This window comes from Pongo pygmaeus, chromosome 13 (genome assembly GCF_028885625.2).
Source record: "Pongo pygmaeus isolate AG05252 chromosome 13, NHGRI_mPonPyg2-v2.0_pri, whole genome shotgun sequence".
Lineage (NCBI taxonomy): Eukaryota > Metazoa > Chordata > Mammalia > Primates > Hominidae > Pongo > Pongo pygmaeus.
The window spans coordinates 16,863,009-16,870,849 of NC_072386.2; the positions used below are offsets into that span (position 1 = coordinate 16,863,009).

Sequence of the window (7,841 nt, forward strand, 5' to 3'; positions counted from 1 at the left end):
AGTCTGTTTTCACACTGCTATAAAGAACTACCCGAAACTGGGTAATTTATGAAGAAGGAGGTTTAATTGACTCACAGTTCTGCATGCTTAACAGGAAGCATGACTGAGAGGCCTCAGGAAACTTACAATCATGGCGGAAGGTGAAGGGGAAGCAAGGACTTTCTTCACATGGTGGTAGGAGAGAAAGAGAGAGTGAAGGGGGAAGTGCCACACACTTTCAAACAACCAGATCTTGTGAGAACTCACTCATTAGCATGAGAACAGCAAGAGGGAAGTCCACCGCCATGATTCAGTCACCTCCCACCAGGTCCTCCCGACATGTGAGGATTACAATTCAACATAAGATTTGGGTGGAGACACAGAGCCAAACCATATCAAGTATTAAGAGTTCTTCATATAGTCTGGATATTAATCCCTTATCAGAATGTCTGAGATATTCTGATCTAAGAGTTCTTCATATAGTCTGAATATTAATCCTTTATCAGAATATCTGAGATCAGAAGCAGCAATTAGCAGTCAGAGAATAGGTCTCTGATATTTGGAGGACAGGATACTATTTGGCCACCCTGCCTCTGCAAGCTGAATGGAAACTGCTATTGGAATGCATGCACAGCTACCTGCCATGTGACTGGAGGTAAGGGATGGATAGTTGCTACTGTGCTAAGAGCTGAAATTGACAAAATTAATGCAATTTACCATCCAACATTTCCCTGGAAGTTGCAAACCTTTGACAGACTCTAGAGTTCCAAAAGAGTTACATCAGGCTGGGTGCAGTGGCTCACGCCTGTAACCCCAACACTTTGGGAGGCCAAGGCAGGTGGATCACCAGGTCAGGAGATCAAGAACATCCTGGCTAACACCGTGAAACCCCGTCTCTACTAAAAAATACAAAAAATTAGCCAGGTGTGGTGGCAGGCACCTGTAGTCCCAGCTACTCGGGAGGCTGAGGCAAGAGAATGGCATGATCCCAGGAGGCGGAGCTTGCAGTGAGCCGAGGTCGTGCCACTGAATGCCAGCCTGGTTGACAGAGTGAAGACTCTGTCTCAAAAAAAAAAAAAGAATTACATCAGACATATTCTATCAATGCAATTGTGTCTAGTTGGGGGAGACAGTTTCCTGGTGCTTCTTAATTTGCCATTCCAGAATTCTCTCTCTCTTTCTTTATTTGTTATATCTGTTAAAATTTATATTTGTTAATCACTTTGGTTTCTTCTTTTTAGTCAGTTTAGATAATTTGTGTGTTTTAAGAAATTTATGCATTTATTTTAGGTTATTTGTTTGGCATACAATTGCTCACAGTACTCTTAATTCTTTATTTCTATAACATCACTAGTATTGTCCCCATTCTCATGTCTAATATTTGTCATTTGCATGTTTTCCCTTTTCTTCTTAGTCTTTCTAGGTAAGTTTGTCAATTTGGTTGATCTTTACAAAAAACCAACTTTTGATTTTATTGCTTTTTCTCTATTGTTTTTCTATTCTCCATTTTGTTTTTCTCTGCTCTAATCTTTATTGTTTATTTCCTTCTAGATTTGAGTTTAATTTGTTCTTTATTTCCTCATTCTTTAAGGTGGAAAGTTAAGTTACTGATTTGGAATGTCCTTTTCAATATAGTTATTTATAGCTATAAATTTCCCTGTGAGCACAGCTTTCACTGCATCCCACAAGCTTTGATATGTTGTGTTTTCATTTTCATTCATCTCTTTTCTAATTTCATTTGCAATTTCTTTTTTGATCCATTGGTTGTTTAAGAATGTGTTGTTTAATTTCCACAGATTTTTGAATTTTCTAGTTTTCCTTCTTTAAAAATATTTTTAATAGTATACTCTATTTAGCTTAATATATTCTTAGTATTATCATACCATTCCAATACATCATCAATGAAAGAAATTAATATCGAGATATCTTACATTCTTTCTTTTGTACTAATGATACAGGAGGGGGGCAGGGCAGTGCTGGGTAGAGAAGGGTAAGGTCCCTGGCTAGGGCTCCACCCTCAGGCCCATGCCCATGGGCCTAGGTGAGGACAGGTATTTCTGCTTTTGTTCCCATGTGTTGCATTTTTCAAGACCACCTTGGCCTGCCATGCCCTCATCCTGTGCTTATAAAACCCTGAGACCTTAGCGGGCAGAGACACGGAAGCTGGACATCAAGAGGAACACAAACCAGTGGAGGAACACTCAAATGGCTGGACATTGAGAGGAACACACAGGCAGAAGAACACTTTGGCAGACACCAGTGGAATGACGAAACGCTGAGGGGAATTCAGTCAGAGAGTCTGGCCACTGAGCGGCTCCACTCCAGGGGAAAACCACCTTCCCACTCCATCCCCCCTCTGGCTCCCCTCCATCTGCTGAGAGCTACTTCCACTCAATAAAACCTTGCACTCATTCTCCAAACCCACGTGTGATCTAATTTTTTTGGTACACCAAGGCAAGAACCCAGGATACAAAAAGCCCTCTGTCCTTGAAATAAGGCACAGCGTCTAATTGAGCTAATTAACACAAGCCACGTGCAGACCGCAAAACTGAAAGAGTTAACTGTAATATATGCCCATTGGGGCTTCAGAAGTTGTAAACACTCAACTCTAGAGGCTGCCATGGTGCCAGCACTTCCCATGACCTGCCTGTCTGCATGGTTCCCCTAGAGGTACGAGTAGCAGGGCACCAAAGAAGTGAGCCACACCCCCATCACACACCCTGCTGGGGGATAAGGAAACTTTTCCCATTACACTAAGTTTTTGAAATGCAGTGTCCATTTCATGTAATAGCACATCTCCATTTTTTTTTTGTTTGCTTTCTGTTATTGATATCTAACTTCATCCTGTTGTGGTCTGAGAAGATACCATTTGTATGGCAACTATCTTCTAAAATCTATTGAGATTTAATTTGTGGCCTAACATATGGTCTGTCTTGGAGAAATGTCTCATGTGCCTTTAAGAATTTGTTTGCTGTTGTTGTTGGGTAGAGTATTCTGTGTATGCCTCTTAGATCCACTTGGTTTATAGTGTTGTTCAAGTCCTCCATTTTCTTACATATCTTCTGTTTGTTATATATTTCTTATTGAATGTGTGGTGTTGAAGTCTCCAATTATTATTATTGTAGAATTGCATATTTATCTTTTCAGTTATGTCAACTTTTCTTTCATCTATTTTGAGGATCTGTTACTAGGTGTGTAAAATGCTATTGCTTTTCAATTGCCAACGTTCACTTAGATTAACTCCTATATTTATCAGTCTCAGTGCTTTAATTATTCTTGCATTCTGGAACATCCATCTGTTGTCACTTCCCTTCTTTTTATAAGAAATTCCTTTAGTGATGTAGAATAATATGATCATGGCAAAATTTTCCTAGTTTTGTTTATCTGAGAGTATATTTGCCATCCTTTTATTGAATCATTGATATTTTTATCTCTGTGTTTCTTTGTAGGAGTCTTTTAAACTTCTACTTGGAAATAATTATAGGTTTGCAGAAAATTTCACAGATAACAGTTTCCTCATACCCTTCACTCAGTTCCCCTAATAGATGTATCTTACATAACTGTAGCACGATGTCAAAGTTTGGATTTTGACAATGGCATAATATGATTTGTATAGCTTTGTCATTTTATCATGTGTAGATTTGTGTAACCACCACAGCAATTAAAATACAGAAATACTCCATCATCACAGAGATCTCCCACACCACAGAGATCTCCCTCACCACAGAGATCTCCCTCACCACAGAGATCTCCCTCATGCAACCCCTTATTGTCACCTTCCTACCTCCATGATTCCTATCCCTTGAAAGCTCAAATTTCTTCTTCATTTGTGTACTTTTTTTGTGGGTTTTTTTATGAGAATCTTCTAAATTACACTATTTACATTTAATGTAATTATTGATATTTTAGACTTTAAGTCTCCTTTTTTTGTTTTGTGTCTATTCTTTGTTTCTTACATCTATGTTTTTCTTTCTCCTGTTTCACTGTGGGCTACTTCATTTTTTTTTTTTGAATTCCATTTTTTTGTTATCTCTAGTGTTGCTGGGTATATCTCTCTGTATAGCTTTTTGGGAGTCCTTTAGGTATTAAATTATACATACATAACAGCATATTCTGCTGGTATCAATATTTTACCAGTTTGGTTAAAGTATAGAAATTATATCCCCTTTTGTGTCTCTTTCCCTCCTCCATTTATAATATAATGGTCTTGGCTGGGCACGGTGGCCCACGCCTGTATATCCCAACACTTTGGGAGGCCAAAGCGGGAAGATCACCAGGTCAGGAGATCAAGACCATCCTGGCTAACACGGTGAAACCCCGTCTCTACTAAAAAATACAAAAAATGAGCTGGGCGTGGTGGCGGGTGCCTTTAGTCCCAGCTACCCGGGAGGCTGAGGCAGGAGAATGGCATGAACCTGGAAGGCAGAGCTTGCAGTGAGCCAAGATTGTGCCACTGCACTCCAGCCTGGGTGACAGAGGGAGACTCTGTTTCAAAAAAAATAAATGATAATAATAATAATATAACGGTCTTAAATATTTTTTTCTACATACATCGAGAATCACATCAGATGTTATTATAATTTTTACATCAATAGTCAAACATAATTTGGAAATTCAAGAGTAGAAGGAAAACCTGTATTTACCCAAAGCTTTGCTCTTTTATTGTTTTTTCTTTCCTCCTGATGTTCCACTTTATTCCTGAAGAATATTTGTGCTGGATATAGAATTCTAGACTGACAGTTATTTTCTTACAGCACTCCAGAAATGAGATTGACACACTGGCTATGTAGCCGTTTTGGGTTTTAGCTTGTGGATGGAAGTTTCTCTCTTTGAACTTTTCACCTCAGGCAGGTCCAGTACTACTACATTTTCCTCATAATAGCATCCCTAATTTCATAAAATAACTTATTTCTTTGTTTTCCATTTTTTGGTTAATAAAAGGAGTACCAAAGGATACAGATTTTTGTCTGTGTCAACTTTAGTTGTTTCTCATTTTGTATTATATAGTGTGGATCAGTTCAAGATGAATTTAAAGAAAGATATGATGATATATTCTTAATAATTTTTAAAAAGGTTATATACAAACTTATGCAGAATAAACTTATAGTAGATAATCTTATAAAAGGTATTTTGGAACTACTTTCAAAGCATATTTTAGTGGACTGATTAGTAGAATGCTCTCTCTTAAGTTTATAAAGCCCTGGAAATTCTTCTGTATGAGAAATGAAAACTCAACTAAGTTTTACAGATCTTCATTGATGCTTGACTTCTCTCAAAAAGGAAATGGTATAATAAAATGGAATGGGTTTATTTTGTACCAGCCATCATCTTAAAATCAGAAAGTAGTTAATTGTGAAACTGAAATATTGGTGAAACAGATGAGTTTCCATTTTTGATGATTTGCTCTATTGGCACGTATCATCTAAGAGTGGCTACATCCCAACAGTGGGAAAGTGCTAAGTAAAAACAATGATAAGAATGATCTAGTGATCTCACTTGAAAAAAGTGTAGTGGTCTCATCCTATAAAGTTTTGTATTTTTTTTTTTTTGAGATGGAGCCTCCCTCTCTAGCCCAGGCTGGAGTGCAGTGCCATCTCGGCTCACTGCAAGCTCCACTTCCCGGGTTCACACCATTCTCCTGCCTCAGCCTCCTGAGTAGCTGGGACTACAGATGCCCGCCACCAAGCCCGGCTAATTTTTTTTTTGTATGTTTAGTAGAGATGGGGTTTCACTGTGTTAGCCAGGATGGTCTCCATCTCCTGACCTGGTGATCTGCCTGCCTTGGCCTCCCAAATTGCTGGGATTACAGGTGTGAGCCACCATGCCCGGCCCTAAGAAGTATTTTTAAAACATCCTACTTTTCATTTCTGAAAAAAATTAAATAAAAAGCAGTTGACTTTAAACTCTTTAAAAAAACAGAAGAATCTGGGTATTTGTTTCTATTATTTGATATAAGGCAGAATCTTTTAGAAGGATTTAAACACTTTATTAAAGTCAGGAACGAACATGTAGGGAAAAACACAACAGTATTTTTGGAGGATTAGATTTTATTTCATCCACAGAATGAAGATACTGCTGTGGAAAACTGGCTGGTCAATATGAGCTCCACTGAACTTTTGTTTTTGTTAACAATGTACCTCAGTAAGTATTTATTTAATATATCCAACACATGCCCTTGAAGCTATTTATCCAAATGTCCAGTAACAGAGAACTCAGAAGATGGTTATATAACACAGAAGAGAATAATCAAATTTAGCTATGATGAGTATATCTGAAGAATGTTAAATTCTATGTTATAATTTTAAATGTTATCAGTGAGAATGGTGTAAATAAACTTTATAGAAAAGTGAATAAATACATGAAAAACATTTGTATCCTATATAACAATAAATTGCCATTTACAGCTCCTACAAGTCAGTACTAAAACTACAAATATTCATGTAGAAAAATATTCAAATGATATGAACATGAAAAAAATCAGAAAATGTCATTGAAAAATTTTTCTTTTTTATTTTATAAACTTGTTTTTAATATCTTTCCCTTATTTTTTTTTGCATTTTCATCCAGCTTCTTGGGTTGAATGCTCAGTTTATTTGTTTTTGATTTCTCTAGTTACATAATAAATGCACTTAAGACTATGTTTGGATGATTATCATAACACAAGGTTGACTAATTAGCAGCATTTATCTTAATTGCAAAGGTTAGAATAATCTAAGTGCAGGACAGTTCTCTGGGTGGCCTTGGACCAACCCAATTCTCTCCCCTTTCTCTTTTGTAGTTCTGAAGAATAACTGTAGAATGTACTGGGAATGCAACATCCTGAGAGAAGAAAGGACTGGCTAGAACAGCCCAGGTCCTGTTCCAGTTCCCTTGGAAACTGAATGTCTTTCAATGCTTTGTCCAGGGGGTAACTTCACCTTGGAGTATAAAACCCAGGGTGGGCTGCTTCTGCGGGTCCCTAGCTGAGGTACAAGTGTGGCATGCACAGACAGGACTACACCTCCCCCGAGCAGCTTTCCCCAGCCTTGGAGGACTAGTTTGCCATGAATCCCAGGTGCTGTTGGCCCTTGCTGCCTATCTGTAAGTAATAAATCCACGTACATGACTTGTGTGTGTTTGTGTTCTATCTCAGCAGACTCAGCCAAGTTGGTAACCAGTGTCATACTAAGTATGTAACTGTATATACAAATGCACAGATATTTTGATGTTTAACATTGCAGGATCTTTCTTTTAAATGAGTTCTTAATTGTGTATCCCAGATCCAAGCTCTTCTCCCGACAAGCCTCTGGCATAGCAGTGAGGTTTGCTCTGTAAGCTGGAAGGTTTGCCCTGGAAGCCTCAGCTGGACACTGTACCCAAGCTTGTTAGGTATCCACTGTTTCAGCAGTGCTGAGAAAGAAAAGACCTCAAGCCCTCAAGGAGATCTTTTCATAACATAGCACTGTCTGCTTTTTGCATAATTAAATCATTTCTTAACTTACCAATTGACAGAAAATCACTACCAATACCATTCTATTCAACTTACATATTCCACCAAACCAGACATGGTTGAACATCAACAGGGAGCCACCCAGAGTGATCTGAGGAAAATAACCAAAACCAAATCCAAAAGATCTTTACACTATTTAATTGTAACTGTGCTGAGTTAAATTATTAGAATAAGAAATTTTATAACAGTTTATTTTAAAATTTTTATTTATTTATTTATTGAGATGGAGTTTCACTCTTGTTGCCCAAGCTAGAATACAATGGCATGATCTTGGCTCAGTGCAACCTCTGCCTTCCGGGTTCAAGCGATTCTCCTGCCTCAGCCTCTCAGGTAGCTTGGATTACAGGCATGTGCCACCACACCCGGCTAATTT

At 38.1% G+C, this 7,841-nt stretch overlaps 1 long non-coding RNA gene across 2 annotated transcripts in view; it reads left to right on the forward strand.

The window, feature by feature from the left end:
• LOC129044582 (uncharacterized) overlaps positions 1 to 7,083 on the forward strand; it is a 44,017-nt gene extending 36,934 nt beyond the window's left edge. The window contains exons 4-5 of one of the 2 annotated variants that reach the window (XR_008504708.1): positions 6,042 to 6,120; positions 6,758 to 7,083. This is a non-coding gene — a long non-coding RNA (uncharacterized LOC129044582). The remainder of the gene's footprint in view (positions 1 to 6,041; positions 6,121 to 6,757) is intronic. The other variant, XR_008504709.1, reaches the window with a different exon arrangement.
• Positions 7,084 to 7,841: the final 758 nt, after the last annotated feature.